We start from the raw sequence: 21532 nt of genomic DNA on the forward strand, positions 1-21532 counted from the left end.
CCCACCTCAGCTTCCCAAGTAGCTGGAACCGCAGGCATATGCCACCATGCTCAGCTAATATTCAGTGTTTTGTACAGATGGGGTCTTGCTACATCACTCAGTCTGGTCTCAAATTCCTGGGCTCAAGCAATCCTACCACCTCAGCCTCACAAAGTGTTGGAATTACAGGCATGATCCACCACATCCCGCCTATTCTCTGTTTATTAACAAATTACTTTTAAGTTCACTGACTTTTTCTCTGCAACACAGGCTTTGATCAAGAAGGAGTTTAGATAATCCAATAACTTCATTTTTATGAGAAAAATTGTTCAGAAAAGATGTACTCTCTCTGTTCATGGTCTTATACATAGATGGGAAGTGTGTATGAAGATCTGATACAGAAGTATTTATAATATTTAATGTTATATTTAATGTTATATCTTTCTTATTTTAAAAATCTGATTTGTAAATATCATTTGTCCTTTCAGTTTGAGATACTGAATTTTCCTTCCTTTCCACCACCTTACTTCCCTGGGGTCATTTCCAACTACCCTCTACCCCACACCCTATACTCTTAGCAATGCTGATATTCCTCTCTCACACATCATGATTTTGCGATACATTCATGCTGTACATGCTGTTCCCTATGCTAAAACGCTCACCATCTAATTTCCTTGGCCAATTGGTAAAACTTGCATTCATTCTTCAACACTCAACTCAGAAGTAACTTCCTCTTCAAAAGCTTCTGAATGACCCCCCAACACACACACACAGACACACACACACACACACACACACACTTTCCTTTTGTTATTTCAAGAGCACATGCATACCAATCATTTATAAATTCATACTATGATCATGTTTTTATAATTTATCTGCCTATCAAACAAGATTTTGAACTAATTAAGGACAAGGACAGCCTTATCCACCTCAGTGTCCTCAGAAATTAAGAGTATGCCTGGAGCGTAGTAGAAGCTCAAGAATTGTTGAACTGAACTTCATATTGTAATGTACTTAATCTATAAGAAACATTAATACTGAAGAAAAATATAATTATGTTTAAAGAATCGCAACAACTACATTTCATAAATTTAAACTTTTCTTCATACATAAAAGTTATATTAATAGGACAAAAAGATCTATACTGATAATTAAATGTACATGGAAAATTCACTACTGGAGGTGGAGTATCTCCTTTCTATTCGTTCAAATTTTGTAACTCAATGTCAAAGCATACCTGAAAGTATCAGTATCAGTTTGAGATTTCTATTTACCTACATTAGGACCATCTCAACTTTATACAAGCTGTCCCTCCACTACCACATCTATGCTAGCATCACATTTTTAGTTACTTGCAGCTTGCTATTATGACACGTGATACCTTAGAAACTTACTTTGTAAATAGGTTATGTCATAATGTGTATAGAAAACTAAGTGAAAAGTATTAAACAGTACCTTTAATTTTTTAAGGGTTAACTTAACAAGGATTTATTCACAGGAATACATGTAAGTAGAGAAAAATAACAGAAAAGCTAAACAAATGAAATGAAGAGGATCCAAACCAACTTTCACTCTATAGCTTTTAACTTGCAACCTGTGTGCATATATCTACAGCACAGAGGGCCACCAACACGCACCAAAATATAGTATAGGAACCCTGCCTTACACTCATTAACTTAAACATATCTTTAAGATCACACTTTGAACAACAAAAAAGGAAGCTTAGAAGGCAGTATGTTGAGTGGGAATAAACACTGAAATACAGCAATCATTTTTCAATTTCTACAACTGTCTTTATGTGCCAACTAACATTTATGTAGTCTTTTACAGATCTTTTACCACGTAATTTAAATGTTAGAAGTTTTGATAAAATCATGAGTAGTATATAACCATGCGGAAAGCACATCACACTGACAGCACAGAGACAAAGAGTTTGCACAGGTATATCAGCTTTCCACATTGCGCAGGTCACACACAATGCAGTATCAATCTTATTCCTAACAGATCCTAAAAAAGATATTTCAAGGACTAGCTGTAAACTACAGTACTTTATATATCTATATTCTTAATAAAAATAAAACCCACAAATCTTAAAAGGTAACTTTAAATGCAGGGTTACACTAAATGGGTAAACTGCATCGCAAATTTCTGCAACATAGGTAAATGAATACCAATCTCACTCTATATGATGCAAGCATGCTACTTTCCCACTAATTTAAATTACTTTCAACCACTATGAGCCAGAATGCATGCCTGAACCTTAAACTACACTTTAAAAAATAACATATTGGCCTAGAAATTAAATCTAATGAAGTACAACCATCAAATTATATCCACTACATTAATGTTAAATGCAAAATTAAGATATCATCTTTAGTTTGATATATCAAACCCCATTTATTTCACCCTCTGTGCCCACCCTAAAAAAGGTAAAAGGAGTGACTCATTTGGCATTTCACAGAGTGCTTCATTGTTTATGTTTGTTTTGTTTTATTTCCAACTTTTTTGGGGTACCTTAAATTGTAACTTCCAAGAACCTGCTTCTACTACAGGAAGGCAAGCTGATTTTAACTATATTAGTTCTGTTTGTGTAGTTCTTCATCAACATGCAAAACAAGGCCCCATCATGTGGGAAAACTTGGATTAAAAAAAAAAACTTTAAATTAAAAAAGAAAAAAGCTTCTTTACTATTTGTAGCTCCCATTCTTAGGTTTCCTTTATTGTGCGCTGTAAAATTGTTCCTCTTTCTCGTCCCCATCCATCATTTATATGGTTCCTGTTTTGGTACAATTCTCCATAATATTCCACAATGTGCTGTTTTGTGAGTAGACTGAACAGATTTTTTTTTTCTTCTTCAAATCCATTGCGGAGTTGTAACTGGAGACATATTTCCACCCACAAAGGCTCTAGATGTTAAAACGTTTTCCAACATCGACTTAATACAGTGACGGCAACACCTCCCTCCTGCCCCTCTCAGTACGGTGGGGACTGTAGTGTATTGCCTACTGGTTTACCCTTTCCCGCGTAAAGGGTAGCATTTTCCCTGAGGGCAGAGGCTCCCTCATAGTCTCCAAGACTGAAGGACCCCAAATTTTGGGACTGCAGCTTAAGTGTATTAGATTAAACACCATAAACAGCTGCAAGATGCTCTTTTTAAGAGAAGAGGAAACTGGTTAGAGAAATGCCTCCAATTTTATTGCCAACTTGATTTTTAAATCCATGAAGGATCTCACAGAACATGTCTCTGAGATCATCTTTTGGGTTAATCCATGATGTAACAGCATCACACAAAAAAATATCTAAAATCTTGGATTACACCACTGGGATTCACAATGATCATGGTACAAATTCCACGGAATGCTGAATCCTTTTCCTCATTGTCTCTTATGTTTCTCAGAGAGGTGCACCAGGGTCTTCATACTGCTGTAGCATCGGGGCCACCTCTTGAAGACACACATAACCAAGACGGCCAATCGTTATTGCTGTATTCTCTAACAATGTCTTTGGTGTGTTGGGTCTGTTAATGATTTCTACAAGCTGGTGCAACACCATAGGAATATAAGGCCGCATCTCTATACCCATTTGAATGGAGATTTCTCCAGCTGCCCATGTGGCATTGCTGCAGACTGAAAAGAATTCTGGATTTGGGTTGGTTCCCAATATTGGCATGAAATCAGCTATACAAGGCTGAACATGCTAAAAGTAAGCTTTTGTGAGGTCACCTAAAGGGGCAAAAGAACTCTGTCGAACTTCTAGCATTTTATCCTGCATTCACGATACATTCGTGTTAGGATGTTACTTCAGGTTACCAGCTGTTCAATGTTGCCTCCAAGTCCTTCAGCCAGGCCACTCAGTAGATCAAGAGCCACTATCATAAAATCTTTACCTGGAGCTTCATATTGATCTGGATGCGCATTGTTTAGCACGGCTCGTGCAAGAGTCTTCCTCATTGTCTCTTACACAGGTTCACAGTACGGAAGAAAGCCAGACTGCAGTGCTGTGGCAACTGAAGATAGGCACTCAGGTAAAGGGAAGAGATCCTTATCTTCATCATTTAACATGTTCCATTTCTGGGTCAGTGGAGGCATTAGCATCTCAATATATTCTAGTTTGTTTGAATGATGTCCTACTGAATCAGCTAATGTTCGTAAGGCATTGTAAAGCATGAGTAGGTTCTTATTCTGGTATTTACTAAATGCAAAGACCAGGGTATCAAGTATATAAGCAAAGTGAGGAACAAGTTCTGTACAAGCCTCCTCTTCCAGGGTAGCAAAGGCACTGTCAGCAGCTTCTTGTACTCTCTTGTTGCTATCCAGGATGCGCTTTAGCAGTTGTCATTAATGGCTTCAGGTACATGTCTGGTGGCTGGCTGACTACCCAGTATGCATAGTGGCTAAGAGTCCAGCATGTTATGGAATGTACAAGAGTCATTTTATCAGTGAGGCATTGAATAAAGTGAGGAACAAGCTCGGGCAAGTATGGAATAATGCCCTGCATGCAACCCTCAGCAATTGCTCCTAAAACCAAGATGCCTGATTCTTTAACAACCCATTCATGACGAAAAAGTAATTCTTTCAAAAGGGGTGGAATATGTGGCAGCAGTTCATCATGATACACATTTGCAAGAACACCTAGGGCAGCAGCAGAACATTTTCTTAGATTCCAGTCAGAAATTGTATCATCATCATCAATTTCATCATCATCTTCTTCCTCTTCAATTCCATCTTCATCATATTGCTGAGCCACTGTCCTTGATCAGTGAAAACATGGCCATATATCTTGAGTCTTACATAGAACATACTCAACTATATTATACATGTGAGGCAACAGGCGATCCATTCGAACTTCAAATAATCACAAGTACTTGGCACACATGTTTCCGTGCCTCTGGTTCTTCATCACCAGCCAATGCAAAGAGATTCTCAATAAAAGAATAAATGTGCAACATTAGAGCTTAGGTCCTATTGATGATAAACTGATTGACACGTGCAACAGCGTGAGACCTTATTTCTGGACTACTGTGCTTTAAGAACTATAAAAATTTGGGAATCATGATGTTGAAAGGATGATCTAAATCATAACTACCTAAAATCTCAGCAGAATCTTCACAAATCTTCTGAAGGGTGCCAAATGCTCCCTCATGGGTGTTGTAATCTTCAGCATACAGGCTACAGAGTTTTGGTAAGAGGTCAGGCCAATTCTGTAATTCTCCCTTGGAGGCTAGAGTTGTGATCACAATACTAATGGTGGCTCTAATCAGAGGAGAGGAGTCACCAATATTATCTAAACATTCACTTTTAATAAAAGTCTGTTATACCATATGGGAAGTTCTTAAAGTGTACTTTCACATTATTCTTCAAGATGAGATCTTGTGGGCTCATCTTCAGATTTTAATTTTGTAAGAACAAAAATCAAGTAGTTGTTAAAGTCTGAATATTTATTAAGTTGTTCCAGTTTTTGTTGCACGGTTCTCTGGATGGTGGTGTCTGGGGACTGGGACTCCTTTAACAGCTGCAGGATTTGCTGAAGCCTATGCTTGTCAGGTTTCCACTCATACTCCATCTTAGTTTGCTGGGGTGCCCCGAAGGAAGTCTCGAATGGCAAAATCCAGCGGAACTGCTCCTGGCAGCCCGGCTGCCAACATCTGTTTCTGCTGCTGCTGCCGTCACGGCCACCCAGCGCCAGTACCTTTAATTTCAATGTTTCTATTTATTTTCAATTAAAAGGCAATATTTATCACATGTCATCATGACACCCATTTCGGCAACTATTTATTTTGTCCTTATTTGGTGCCAGAAACTTATAGGAGAGATAAGGAGATAATAAAGTATCAACTATACATTCAGGAACATGTAGTAGTAACTAGAGATTAAAAGTGACTAGACAGACTGAAATAAAAGTGAGAACAGATTATGAAAAGAAAAAAGCCAAAGTGTAGATATACATAGAAGGAATGGGAAAGCCACAAGAAAAGTAACAAGTCAAACTGGTGACAAAATAATTTGGCAAAATGAATCAAAGCAGAAACACTAGCTATAACTTCTAAAGGTAGGGAGGTGATGTTTTTCATCACTACAGTCAATCAATAATGGAATTTGGTCAACTGTACCCTCTAAACCCATTTTCAAAACTACCCACCCCTCCAGAACTCCACTTTTGCCACCACAATGTTATTAGCTACTACCACCGCTCACTTGAATATTAGCTTCCATGATCCTGTCTAGCTCCCCTCTAATTCAATCTTCATACAGAGCATTTTAAAAATGTAAACTGAACTAAATTTTTTGGAGTTTAAAATTCTCCAACTGCTTGCCTTCAATTTCTAAGGCAAAGATCCAAATCCTTCAAGCTCTGTACTGACAGCCTCTTCTCCTGCCACTTCTTTCCTCTGAGTCAGTGCTCAGGATATCCTGGCCTTCTCATAGTTCCTCATACACTCCACAATCCCTCCCGCCCTTTCCTAAAGCATTCAACATTCTTCCAGCCGTAGCAAATAGAAAGCAATTTTTAAAAGCAAGCTGAACATAAATGAATGAACCAAAAAGAAACATATAAAGAAAACCCTCCATATACTGCCTTTTCTCCTTTTGTTTGTTCTCAGACTCTACTATAGTTTGGTACAGAGATAAAAACAAGTGTGGAAGCAGATAATCTGAATGTTTGGTTTTCAAAAAAGGTTTCTCCAACAAGAGTCCAAGTGAACCATTCTCCAAAAGGGAGTCTTTTGGTAACAGACAGAAAAAAGAGAACAGTGCTAAACAGGTTCTTCTTTACCTTAAAGGAGAAACCCAGTATAAATCTATGGTGGCAGTAAAAACAATGACAGTTGTTCCGATTTTTAATTACTCTGTACTGCTAGAGTGACTATGTGACTTTACCTTTCTAGGCCTCAGTATATTTATGAAATAAATGGATAAGACTAAATAATCTCTATGACCTTGATTCTATAGCATCTAATTTTTCTGCTTATAAAATATACTACAGCTTTGCCAAACAGTAAAAGTCCAAGTGAATGGAAGAACAGAGGTCTACATGCTTTTCTAGAGCATCCAGGGGAACACAGCCTTGCCCCAGTGGGACACATTTTGGACTTGAGCTTCAAAATGGTAAGACAGATGCTATTTTAAACTACTAACTGTGGTAATATGTCACAGCAATGAGAGAAAACTAATACATCAACAGATTTACAAATGTGTTTTTTATTCAGCCTGACCCTAATTACAAAAAAAAAAAAAAAAAAGTCCTGGATACCTAGAACCCTTAATGAGATTCTTTTAAAGGACAGTAAATTTTTTATCTCTACAAATACACCACAAACATAGTATCATATGTGCTATTTTTTTCTAAATAAACAATGTTCTTCCCTTTTCAAATAATTTTGAAATAGATGCTTCTTGAATCTTTAGGATTGAGCTGATCTCAGGATTCTTACAAATCCTTCCAACATTAGTTGCTGTGCACTTTCATGACTGATTATAATTAAACACTATCACATAAACTGACCATTAAGATAATCTAATTCGGATTCCCTAAAAATCAGAGTTTACACCAAATTTTTGAAATATTGTTTGAAAAAAATGAAGCTTTCAGCTTTCTGCACACTTCTAATTCCAAGCTTCCATATTAATCACACTAAATGATCCAGATCCTATAAAGCTTATTACACACAGAAGCATTTTTCATGATTTTTTAATGTCATTCATTTTAATAATAAAGCAGATACATGCCTGGCCAGGCACAGTGGCTCACGCCTGTAATCCCAGCACTTTGGGAGGCCAAAGCAGGTGGATCTCCACTAAAAAGACAAAAATTAGCCGGGCATGGTGGTGTGTGCCTGTAATCCCAGCTACTCAAAGAATCACTTGAACCCAAGAGGCAGAAGTTGCAGTGAGTTGAGATCAAGATGGCGCCACCGCACTCCAGCATGGGTGACAGAGCAGGACTCCATAAAAAAGAAAAAACAAACCAAAACAAAACAGATACATGTTAAGTCTTAGAATATTTATACTGCATCTGTATTATTAAGATGTCCCAGATCATCTCCATAAATCATCCTTCAAATAATCCATGCATTAATGGTGTAGAGGTTTCAGAGCCCAAGTAGGATGAGAAAGACGTCAATGTGGAAAAGGATATGGTGGCAGAAGTGAAATGGGTTACAAAGAATGAAGTTAATCAAATAAGAACAGTCATGCACCATATGACAACATTTTGGTCAATGACTGACTGCATATAAAACTGGTCCCTTAAGATTATAATGGAGCTGAAAAATTCCTATTGCCTAGTAACATAATGATGTCGTAACTGTCATAACATCATAGAGCGGTGCATTACCTTTTCTATATTTAGATATGCTTAGATACACAAATATCATTATTGTTATAATTGCCTACAGTATTCAATAAGGTAACATGCTATACAGGTTTGTATCCTAAGAGCAATAGGCTAATACCACATAGCCTAGGTATATAGTAGGCTACAACATCTAAGTTTGTGTAAGTACATTCTATGATGCTTGCACAACAATGGAATTACCTAACACATTTCTCAGAATGTATCTCCATTGTTAAATAATGCGTAACTGTAAATATTTTAAGTATAATAATGGAAGTCAGGTTTATCACCATCAGAGACAGAGGTTGCAAATATAGAAAGGGAAAAAACTAGAATTGAATCCTGTGGTGTTAGGATGGAATTGGTATTAGTGTGAATTCATGGTTTTCAAAATATATAAATAATGTGGACATAAATATTGATACATGTGTGTGCAAGTATATATGTATATATATATTCCCCAGCTCTCATCACTGAAGATGTCTGTAAGCAGCAACTTTTCAATAGCAGTGAACACATCTAGCCCCTAAAACTTGGCTCCGAAACAGCATTTCCTAATAAAAAGAACAAGGGCTCTAGGAGAAATCACTCATTCCAGGCCTAGGGCAGAAAAAAATGAAAGATGAGACTAAATTATCTTGTACAAAAGAGCAAGGGAGTGTTCAAAGAATTATGAGAGATAGAAGAAAAAAGCACAGGAGTCTGTTTGAAGGAGCACTCACTGGCCAGGAGACTGAAGAGACTAAAGTACATGATAAAACCAACGTGTCATTCTAACATGGATCTTTTTACTATAGAAGATATTATTGCCTTCAGTTTTTGGCTCAGAAGAGGCCAAGGTGTAACTCTCTTTGGTTGTACCAAATCCAGGTTCATCTGACACCAGCTGCCTCCACCATGCTGCTGAAGTTCCACCCCAATGAGATCAAAGTTTTGTCTCTAAGGTGTACCGAGGTAAAGTCTACACCATGTCTGCACTGGCCCCCAAGATCGGCCCCCAGGGTCTGCCTCCAAAAAAGGTTGGTGATAATATTGCCAAGGCAACCAGTACCTGGAAGGGTCTGAGAATTACAGTGAAACTGACTATTCAGAATAGACACGCCCAGATTGATGTGGCTCCTTCTGCACTGATCATCAAAGCCCTCAAGGAACCGCCAGGAGACAGAAAGAAACAGGAAAATATTAAACAAGGTGAAAATATCACTTTTGATGAGACTGTCAACATTGCTCGACAGATGGGGCACAGATCTTTAGCCAGAGAACTCTCTGGAACCATTAAAGAGATCCTGGGGACTGCCTAGTCGGTGGGCTGCAATGCTGATGGCCGTCACCCTCATGACATCGTAGATGACATAAACAGTGGTGTGGCAGAATGGCCAGCTAGTTAAGAAGCACAAAGGAAAATATTTCAATAAAGGATCATTTGACAACTAAAAAAAGAAAAGAAAAGATATTATTGGTCAGATGGAGGAACTTGAATGGGGTCTGAGGATTTGGTGGTAGTAATCTATTCATGTTAATTTCATGATGCAGATGGTTATTCTGTGATTATACAGGAAAATGTTCTTGTTTCCAAGAAATATACATTAAAGCAGGAGTCTCTAACCCCTGGGCCATGGACTAGTACCAGTCTATGGCCAGTTAAGAACTGGGTTGCATAGCAAAAGGTGAGCAGCAAGCAAGTCAGCATTACTGCCTGAGCTCCACCTCCTGTCAGATCACCAGCAGCAATAGACTCTCATAGGAGAGTGAACCCTATTGTGTACTGTGCACATGAAGGATCTAGGTTGCACACACTTTATGAGAATCTAATGCCTGATGATCTGAGGTGGAAGGGTTTCACCCTAAAACCATCTCCATCTGCACTCCAGTCCACGGAAAAACTGTCTTCCACAAAACCAGTCCCTGGTGGCAGAAAGTTTGGGAATTACTGTATTAAAGTATCTGAAGGCCATAGGGCTTCAGGTAGGAAGATTATGTTTAAATGGCTCAAGGGGGTGGGGGGAGTCATTTGTACTTTTTGCTGTCACTTTTTAATAGATACAAGAACACTAGTTTCTGCATCACTTTGTAGAGACCATCACCACCACCTCCCCAACCCTTCCCACCACTTTGTGAGTATTAATGAATGGGGAAAATAACACTCTACAGTGGCCTCAGTAGAAAAGATTTTAAAAAGGCTATTTATTCACAGTGAAAGGACAAATGTAAACAAGGCAAAGTCCAGCCATGAAATAACCTTATGGATGACAAACCAAAATTTGAGACTTTATTCTAACCCAAAGCAATAGAATCTAAACATACATAACTAAGAAGAAACTTAATACTGATGCAGGATGTATGATAAAACCTGAGTTAAAGGGGCATAAGCATCAGAAAATGAGAATTTTACTAAAGAAAAGTACAGGCCAGGCACGCTGTAATCCCAGCACTTTGGGAGGCCAAGGCGGGCAGATCACGAGGTCAGGAGTTCGAGACCAGCCTGGCCAGCATGGTGAAACCCCGTCTCTACAAAAAATTAGCCAGGCATGGTGGCATGTGCCTGTAATCCCAGCTACTCAGGAGACTGAGGCGGGAGAATTGCTTGAACCCTGGAGGCGGAAGTTGCTGTGAGCCGAGATCATGCCACTGCACTCCAGGTTGGGTGAAGAGCAAGACTCCGTCTCAAAAAAACAAAAGAAAGGTCCAATCCTTGTCTTCAAAATTACTTCAGTGCAGGTATGAAGATCAATACAAAGTAGTATACTACAAACTGAAATACAGTGCCAAACATAGGAGGCAGCAACTGATTAGAAGTAGGAAGGAAGGAGTAATTAATTCTAACTGGAAAGAACCATTTATCGAGTACCTACACACACTGTCAGTATCACAGCACAGAAAGATGAAAAGAGGCTGTCCTCAAGATGTAACAGGAAGGAGAAAGGCAGAAAACAAAACCAGTGTGTGATTTAAAGTGCTATAGGGTCTCAACATTGAACAGTTAACCCTTAGATGGAGGGGAGAAAATAAAAGTCTGAATACAGCCTTAAAGGAGGAATAGATGGGAGCATTAAGAAAAATATAAACAATTTCAAATGGTCTTAGCCCGGGAATGTAGGCAAGGTAGCAGTAGTATGAAAAAGGCCCTGAACACGGATACAGGTATTTTTTTAGATTTTAGATTCATGATGTGTGAGTTTACTCCATGAACACGTTGCATAGTGGTGAGGTTTGGGCTTCTAGAAACCCATCACCCAAACAGTGAACACTGTACCCAATAGGTAATTTTTCAACTCTTATCCGCCATCCATCCTCCCCACTTCTGAAGTCCCCAATGTCTATTATTTCCATGTTTACATCCATGTGTACCCACTGTTTAGCTCCTACTTACGAGTGAGAACATGCAGTATATGATATCCTGTTTCTGAGTTATTATACTTAGAATAATGGCCTCCAGCTCTGTCCATGTTGCTACAAAGGATACAGCTTCATTCTTCTATTTTTTCTTTTTCTCTGGAGAAAGAGTCTTGCTCTGTTGCCCAGGCTGGAGTGCATTGACATGATCTCAGCTCAGGCCATTGCAGCCTCTGCCCGGGTTTGAGTGATTCTTGTGCCTCAGCCTCCCAAGTAGCTGGAATCGCAGGCATGTGCCACCATGCCTGGCTAATTTTTATAGTTTTAGTAGAGACGGGGTTTAGCCATGTTGGCCAAGCTGGTCTTGAACTCCTGGTCTCAAGTGATCCACCTGCCTCAGCCTCCCAAACTGCTGGGATTACAGGCATGAGCCACCAGGCCCAGTCTCAGTTTCATTCTTTTTTATGGTCGCATAGTATTCCATGGTGTATATACACCACATTTTCTTTATCCTATCAACTACTAATGGACACTTAAGTTGATTCCATGACTTTGCTACGATGAGTTCATGACTTTGCTACTTTGATAATTTACATTTATCATGATAAACATACAAGTGCAGATATCATTTCGATACAGTAACTTCTTTTCCTCTGGGTAGATGTCCAGCAGTGGGACTGCTGGATCAAATGGTAATTCTATTTTTAGTTATTTCCTAAATTTCTGTACTGTTTTCCACAGAGGTTGTACTAATTCTCAGTTTTCATTCCCACCAACAGTGTTATAATTATTCCCCTTTTCTCCCCATCCTCACCAACATATGTTATTTTTTAACTTTTTAATAATAGCCATTCTGACTGGTGTGAGATGGCATCTCACTGTGGTTTTGATTTGCATCTCTCTAATGATTAGTGATGTTAAGCTTTTTTTTTACGTTTGTTGGCTGCTTGTATGTCTTCTATTGAGACATGTCTGTTCATATCCTTTGTCCATTTTTTTAATGGAGTTATACATTTTTTTCTTGTTGAGTTCCTTGTAAATTCTGAATATGGTCACTTTTCAGATGCATGGCTTGGAAATACTTTCTCACGTTCTGTAGGTTGTCTGTTTATTCTGTTGTTTCCTCCACTGTGCAGCAGCTTAATAAAGTCCCATTTGTCTTTGTTTTTGCTGCATTTATTTTTGAGGTCTTACTCATAAATCTTTTCCCTAAACCAATGTCCAGAAGAGTTTTTCCTAGGTTTTTTTCATGGATTTTTATAATTTTCGGTCTCACATTTAAGCCTTTAATCCATCTTAATTTTTGTGCATAGTGAGAGACAGGGGTGCAGTTTCATTCTTCTGCACATGGCTAGCCAATTTGCCAAGCACCATTTATTGAATAGGGTGTCCTTTCCCTGTTATTTTTGTTAGTTCTGTTGAAGTTCAGTCAGATGTATGTATGTGGCTTTACTTCCTGGTTCTCTATTCTGTTCCATTAATCAGTGTGTCTATTTTTATACCAGTACCATGCTGTTTTGCTTACCACAGCTTTGTAGTATAGTTTGAAGTCAGGTAATGTGATGCCTCCGGCTTTGTTGTTTGCTTAGGATTGTTTTGGCTGTTTGGGGTGCTTTTTGGTTCCACATGAATTTTAGGATTGTTTTTTCTAATTCTGTGAAAAGTGATGTTGGTAATTTGATGGGAATTGCCTTGAATCTGTAGATTATTTTGAGTAGTATGGTCATTTTAATGATATTCTTCTAATCCATAAGAATGAAATGTTTCAATTTGTTTGTATCATTTATGATTTATTTCATCAGTGTTTTGTACTTCTCCTTGTAAAGGTCTTTCACCTCCTTGGTTAAATGTATTCCTGGGGTGTGTGTGTGTGTGTGTGTGTGTGTGTGTGTGTATGTGTGTGTGTGTCTCTCTACTATAAATTGATTTCAGCTCTCAATTTGGTTCTATTTGAGCACTGATGGTGTATGGAAATACCACTAATTTTTGTATATTAATTTGGTATCCTGAAACTTTACTGAAGTTATCAATTCTAAAAGTCTTTTGGAGGAATCTTTAGGGTTTTCTAAGTACAAGATAATATGAACAAACAGATAATTACTTCTTCTTTTATAATTTTGATGGCTTTTACTTCTTTCTCTTGCCTGTTTGCTCTGGCTAAGACTATGCTGACAGGAGTGATGGGAGTGGATATCCTTGTCTTGTTCCAGCTCTTAGGGGAAATGCTTTCAACTTTTGCCTATTCAGTATGATGTTGGCTATGGGTTTATCATATGGGGCTCCTATTATTTTCAGGTATGTTCCTTTGATGCCTAGTTTGCTGAGGGTTTTTATCATGAAGGGATGCTGGATTTTATCAAATGTTTTTTCTTCATCTATTGAGATGAACATATGGATTTTGTTTTTAATCTGTTTATGTGGTGAATCACATTTATTGATGTGCGCATGATGAACCATCTTTGCATTCCTAAAATAAAACCCACTTGATCACGATGAGTTATCTTTTTGCATTTGCTGTTTGATTTCGTTTGCCAGTATTTTGTTGAAGAGTTTTGCATGTGTGTTCATCAAGGATACTGGCCAGCAGTTTTCTTCTTTTGTTGTGTCCATGCCAGATTTGGGTACCAGGATGATATTGGTTTCATACAATGAGTTAAGAAGGAATTCCTCCTCTTCCTCCTTAATTTTTTGGAATAGTTTCAGTAAGACTGATGCCAGCTCTCTTGTATGCCTGGTAAAATTCGACTGTGAATCTGTCTGGTCCTGGGCTTTTGTAGTTGGTAGCTTTTTTTTAATGATGATTCAGTTTCATTATTCATTATTTTTATTTCTTACTGGATCAATCTTGGGATGTTATGTTTGCAGGAATTTGTCCATTTCCTCTAGGTTTTCTAGTTTGTGCACATACAGATGTTCATAGTAGTCTCTGGTGATCTTTTGTATTTCCATGGTATCAGCTGTAAAATCACCTTTATCATTTCTGATCATGCTTATTTGAATATTTTTTTCTTGGCTAATCTAGCTGGCAGCCTGTCAATTTTGTTTATCCTTACAAAGAACCAAGTTTTCATTTCACTGATCATTTTTATGATTTTTAAATTTCAATTTCATTTAGTTCTGCTCTGATCTTTGTTATTCAGATACAGATTTAAAGCAACAGCAATATGATCTCACCAGAGTTTAATGAAAACAGTTTGAAAGTAGTATAATACTGTTAAATAAAGTAAAAAACTAGCAAAATGTAGAGAAGGTGCAACCACCTGAGATAGTACATGTGAATATACATTAGAAAGATTAAAGCATCTCGGCCAGGTACAGTGGCTCACGCTTGTAATCCCAGCACTTTGGGAGGCTGACGTGGGCGGATCTTGAGGTCAGGAGATAACTAACCTTAAGGTCAAGATAACTAATCTTGAGGTCAGAAGATACCTCAAAGATAGCTCCTTGAGGTCAGGAGCTAACATGGTGAAACCCCGTTTTTACTAAAAAAACACAAAAAATTAGCCAGGTGTGGTGGCAGGCACCTATAGTCCCAGCTACACGGGAGGCTGAGGCAGGAGAATGGCGTGAACCTGAGCTCGCAGTGAGCCAAGATCGCACTACTGCACTCCAGTCTGGGTGAGAGAGAGAGATGCCGTCTCAAACAGGAAAAAAAAAAAGATTAAAGCATCTCTGGTCTCTTCCTTAGAGTAAAATAACCCAAGCTAAGTAAAATGTCACAGATAGAAAATTAGAGAGCAATTTAAAACTTCCTAAATTCATTCTAATACTCAAAACCAAATAAGGCAAATAAAAGCCAGGTTTGATCTTTTTATACTCTTCTTCTGTATTTTTGGACTAGAGAAATTCCGAATTTCAGTGCAAATAATCTGGGGAACCCATATACCCACACAAACACTGCTAAGAATATTATGACATTCAGCAGACATTTGAATCTCAATAAAGTCTAGCTACATCAATCACAAGGTAGAAACTCAAATCTAGACAGCTCTCCCCTTAGTAAAACACAGATAAAGAAATGTAAATAAAATGTGTTAGCCTCATGAAAATGAAGGCATAACTACTTGTTGCTGTGACAAAAGCATTCAAGTAAGTTTTTGGATCTACCTTTTAAAGTGAACAAGAATCTCATTTAAATAAGGAGTTAAACTTGCCCACTATGTGAAGATAAGGCAAGACTGATAAAACGAAAATAAGGCCAGATACTTTCAGTGATGATCTGATTCAAACACTTCTTTGGGCCTCCTATAAAAATCATTCCAAAAATAAAGGCCCTCCATGTGATGATTTAAAATTATCACCTCCTAAATATTTTAGTGTTAGAAAATCAATCATAATGACATTGTAGTTCAACTATTCTTCAATGAGAGCTCTCATATTGGTCATAGCATTGCTGCAAAGAAGATTCTGAGTAGGGCTCACTGTGTTTACAAGAGAAAAAAATGTTTTTGCCTAAGATTGTCTACATACAATGATTATAATATTTATCAGAAAATGCTATATTTAATCTTCAAGAAAGTTAAATATCAGTTAAAAGTTTATTGAGTTCAAAAATTCTGAGTTATCCTGAGCAGATATAAGGCTAAAAATCAAGAACACTAGACTGAGAGTGTAACAAGTAGTAAACTACTTCCCAACCTATCTGTGCCAATTTACTCAACTCCTCTAGAATTCATCCTAGTCGAAACCAAAGGTAGTAAGTAGTCCATAGCTATTTCAAAGGATTAATATAAAAGATGATGAGCAAAAAAAGATGCTATCATGAAGTAAACAAAGATAACTTCATATCAGTACCTGTGTCAGGAGTCCCCAAGCCCACTCCCAAGATAGACAATTCACTAAGAGGAGTCAAAGGATTCAGCATACAGTAATATTAACAACTAAGATTTATTCCAGCAGAAGGATACAAAGCAAATTTAAAAAGTAAAAGGCACATGGGGCAAAATCAGGAGTAAGCACCCAAGACTCCTCTCTCAATGGAGTTACACAGGATGTGATGTGCTTAACTACTCCAGCAACCAGTTGTGACAATACATGCAAAGAGTACAAAGTCTTGTCCACGATGAATGTTCTTTTTTTTTTTTTTCTTTTGTTTCTTTTTTTGAGAAAGTCTTGCTCTGTCACCCAGGCTGGAGTGCAATGGCATGATCTTGGCTCACTGCAACCTCTGCCGCCCGGGTTCAAGCAATTCTCCCATCTCAGCCTCCCGAGTAGCTGGGACTACAGGCAGGCGCTACCACGCCCGGCTAATTTTTGTATTTTTAGTAGAAACAGGATTTCACTATATTGGTCAAGCTGGTCTTGAACTCCTGACCTCAGGTGATCCACCGGCCTCAGCCTCCCAAAGTGTGGGATTACAGGCATGAGTCATTGCACCCAGCCCACCATGGATATTCTTAAGAAACTCAGCGCCCAAGGTTTCACTGGGGGATGGTCTTGTGGGTACCCTCTGCCTCACACATACCAAAATTCTACACTCCCAGAAGGAAAGCAGGTGTTCAGCATAAATCACATTATCTGTGCAAACAGTTTAGGCACAGCAAACCTACTGCGCTCTTATCATTTATGAAAAGTTTTATAGCACTGTAAGGAACTCTTTACCAGCCAAGGGCCAAACTTTCAAGTGGGTTATCTAAGAAGTAGCAATCTTAGACCTGTGACATTAACTCTTTTCTGCATAGTACCCCAAATATATTGTGGAAGAATATTAATGAGTGTAAATTATTGTGCCTAATACCAACTTCAGATAGACTGAAGTCTTAAATGTAAAACAAAACAATTAGAAAACAAAATAACAAGCACCTGTTGAGCTCTTGTTATATCCCTGGCATTAATAAGTACTTTATATATATGACCTCGTTTAATGTTCATAGTAATCCCATGAGTTAGCCAGAGATGATACTCAAAATACTCAACAACCAGTATCACAAGGGAATCACACGACTGTCATACCATTCAGGCATAGACTTCCTAACATCAGCCCTGGAGGTGGGTACAATTATCATCCACATTTTTTAAAAAGGAACACAGAGAGGCCGGGCATAGTGGCTCACGCCTGTAATCCCAGCACTTTGGGAGGCCGAGGAGGGCAGATCATGAGGTCAGGAGATCGAGACTATCCTGGCTAACACGGTGAAACTCTGTCTCTACTAAAAATAGAAAAATATTTGCCTGACATGGTGGCGGGCACCTGTAATCCCAGCTACTCAGGAGGCTGAGGCAGGAGAATGGCATGAACCCAGGAAGGTGCAGCTTGCAGTGAGCCGAGATTGCGCCACTGCACTCCAGCCTGGGTGACAGAGCTAGACTCTGTCTCCAAAAAAAAGAAAAAAAAAAAGGAACACAGAGAATCCAAGGAGACACAGCTAGTACATGACAGAGGTGGAGTTTTACTTAGCTTGTTCTGGAGCCCTGGCTCTTAATCATTATGCCATAACACCTCTCTATAAACAAAATACCTGTACGGCCTTAGGATGGGAAAGGGTGTCTTACACACACACGCATACATGAGCATGTGAAGCAAAAACCATGAAGAAAAACATTACTAAATTTAATTGTCAAAATTGAAAACTATGAATGGTAAAAAGATACAAAAAACAAAACGGAAGCCATGGGCTCAGAGAAGATTATCTGCAACACATTTAACAAGAATTAAATTCCAACCACATAAAAAAACTTTTCCATATCAATAAGAAAAATGGCAAAACCCGGCCGGGCGCAGTGGCTGAGGCAAGAGAATGGCGTGAACCCGGGAGGCGGAGCTTGCAGTGAGCTGAGATCCGGCCACTGCACTCCAGCCTGGGTGGCAGAGCGAGACTCCGTCTCAAAAAAAAAAAAAAAGAAAAGAAAAAAGAAAAATGGCAAAACCCAATTGAAAAATCAGTGAAGAATAAATTTACATAAAAGGAAATGAAACAGCCAGTAAAATATGTGAAAAAAGCGACAAAATCAATAATGGTGTAAATGTAAATTGACATTATGTATCATCTCACACTCACCAAACTGATTAAAATGTTGAAGTCAGATGACGACTTATGGGGTTCAGATGAGGACTGACAGAAATTCTCACCCTCTACTGGAAGGCATACACTGGTAGGACCCTTTTAGGGAGAAGTTTGATAATATCGTTAAAGTTGAAAATACACTATTCCTAGTTTTATATCTTAGGAATGCTATTGCTAGGTTTATATCCTAAAGAAACTGACTTATATGATCAAAGAGAACTAAATCCGAACGTTCACTGCTACACCATGTAGACATTAGTATTAGCAATAAAGAATAACTGAAAAGTAGATTAGCAGGGGAACAGAGAAAAATCCTGGTATATTCAAATGACAGAATATTATAAAGTAATAAATATGAATTAGAACTACACATATACACACAAAAAAAGAATGAGTTAAAAAAAGAACCTGTAGAATATTATGTATCACTTACCTAAGGTGTAAAACACATACAAAATCATACTGTATATTGTTCATGGATATATAAATGCATTAAGGAAAATGGCCTATACAACATGCCTTAGAATTCATAATTTTAAAACAAGGCATGTAAAGTGAAACCAACTGCTATATTTACTACTAGGGTGTTTATGGAATGCATTCTTTCCCAAATAATACAGGTTTCTCTTTATGAGAATTCATTCATATGCCAGAGAAGGGAGAAGGGCTAAAAATCAATTATCTAGTTTCCATGTCAAAAACTTTGGAAAAGAAAAAACAAATTAAACTAAAGAAAAGTAGAAGGGATTTTAAAACGTCCTGGGGGCAGAGCAAGATGGCCTAATAGGAACAGCTCCAGTCTCCAGCTCCCAGGGCGATCGACACAGAACATGGGTGATTTCTGCATTTTCAACTGAGGTACAGGGTTCATCTCACTAGGGAGTGTCGGACAATTGGTGCTGGTCAGCTGCTGCAGCCCGACCAGTGAGAGCTGAAGCAGGGCGAGGAATCCCCTCACCTGAGAAGCGCAAGGGGGAAGGGAATCCCTTTTCCTAGCCAGGGGAACTGAGACACACAACACCTGGAAAATCGGGTAACTCCTACCCCAATACTGCGCTTTACCAAGGGTCTTAGCAAACGGCGCACAAGGAGATTATATCCCACACCTGGCCAGGAGGGTCCCATGCCCACGAAGCCTCCCTCATTGCTAGCACAGCAGTCCTCGATCTAACTGCAAGGCAGCAGCGAGGCTGGGGGAGGGGCGACCACCATTGCTGAGGCTTAAGTAGGTAAACAAAGCCTCTGGGAAGCTCAAACTGGGTGGAGCCCACAGCAGCTCAAGGAGGCCTGCCTGTCTCTGTAGACTCCACCTCTGGGGACAGGGCACAGCTAAACAAAAAGCAGCAGAAACCTCTACAGATGCAAACGACCCTGTCTGACAACTTTGTAGAGAGCAGTGGATCTCCCAACACAGAGGTTGAGATCTGAGAACGGACAGACCACCTGCTCAAGTCGGTCCCTGACCCCTGAGTAGCCTAACTGGGAGACATCCCCCCACTAGGTGCTGACTGACACCCCACACCTCACGCGGCAGGGTACACCCCTGAGACGAAGCTTCCAAAGCAAGAATCATACAGGTACATGTGCTGTTCAGCAATATTCTATCTTCTGCAGCCTCTGCTGCTGATACCCAGGCAAAAAGGGTCTGGAGTGGACCTCAGGCAACCTCCAACAGACTCACAGCTGAGGGTCCTGACTGTTGGAAGGAAAACTAACAAACAGGAAGGACACCCACACCAAAACCTCATCAGTACGTCACCATCATCAAAGACCAAAGGCACATAAAACCACAAGGATGGGGAAAAAGCAGGGCAGAAAAGCTGGAAATTCAAAAAATAAGAGCACATCTTCCCTTCCAAAGGAACACAGCTCATCGCCAGCAACGGATCAAAGCTGGACGGAGAATGACTTTGACAAGCTGAGAGAAGAAGGCTTCAGTCCATCAAACTTCTCAGAGCTAAAGGAGGAACTACGTACCCAGCGCAAAGAAACTAAAAATCTTGAAAAAAGAATGGAAGAATGGATAACTAGAATAATCAATGCAGAGAAGGCCATAAATGAACTGACAGAGATAAAAACCATGACACCAGAAATACATGACAAATGCACAAGCTTCAGTAACCGACTCCATCAACTGGAAGAAAGAGTATCAGCGATTGAAGATCAAATGAATGAAATGAAGCAAGAAGTCTAAAGAAAAAGGAGGAAAAAGAAATGAACAAAGCCTGCAAGAAGTATGGGACTATGTGAAAAGACCAAATCTACGTCTGATTCGGGTGCCTGAAAGTGAGGGGGAAAATGGAACCAAGTTGGAAAACACTCTCCAGGATATCATCCAGGAGAACTTCCCCAACCTAGTAAGGCAAGCCAACATTCAAATTCAGGAAATACAGAGACCACCACAAAGATACTCCTCGAGAAGAGCAACTCCAAGTCACATAATTGTCAGATTCACCAAAGTTGAAATGAAGGAAAAACTGTTAAGGGCAGCCAGAGAGAAAGGTCAGGTTACCCACAAAGGGAAGCCCATCAGACTAACAGCAGATCTCTTGGCAGAAACTCTACAAGCCAGAAGAGAGTGGGGGCCAATATTCAACATTCTTAAAGAAAAGAATTTTAAACCCAGAATTTCATATCCAGCCAAACTAAGTTTCATAAGTGAAGGAGAAATAAAATCCTTCACAGACAAGCAAATGCTTAGAGATTTTGTCACCACCAGGCCTGCCCTACAACAGAGCCTGAAGGAAGTACTAAACATGGAAAGGAACAACCAGTACCAGCCATTGCAAAAACATGCCAAAATGTAAAAACCATCGATGTTAGGAAGAAACTGCATCAACTAACGAGCAAAATAACCAGCTAATATCATAATGACAGGA

At 39.0% G+C, this 21532-nt stretch overlaps 1 protein-coding gene and 1 pseudogene across 7 annotated transcripts in view; both read right to left on the reverse strand.

Moving 5' to 3' along the window:
* Positions 1-21532, reverse strand: part of CCSER2 (coiled-coil serine rich protein 2) — a 188518-nt gene that overhangs the window by 113052 nt on the left and 53934 nt on the right. The window lies entirely within an intron of this gene.
* Positions 2965-5678, reverse strand: LOC141407678 (transportin-1 pseudogene; annotated as a pseudogene).

The sequence above is a fragment of the Macaca fascicularis genome, chromosome 9 (assembly GCF_037993035.2).
Source record: "Macaca fascicularis isolate 582-1 chromosome 9, T2T-MFA8v1.1".
Lineage (NCBI taxonomy): Eukaryota > Metazoa > Chordata > Mammalia > Primates > Cercopithecidae > Macaca > Macaca fascicularis.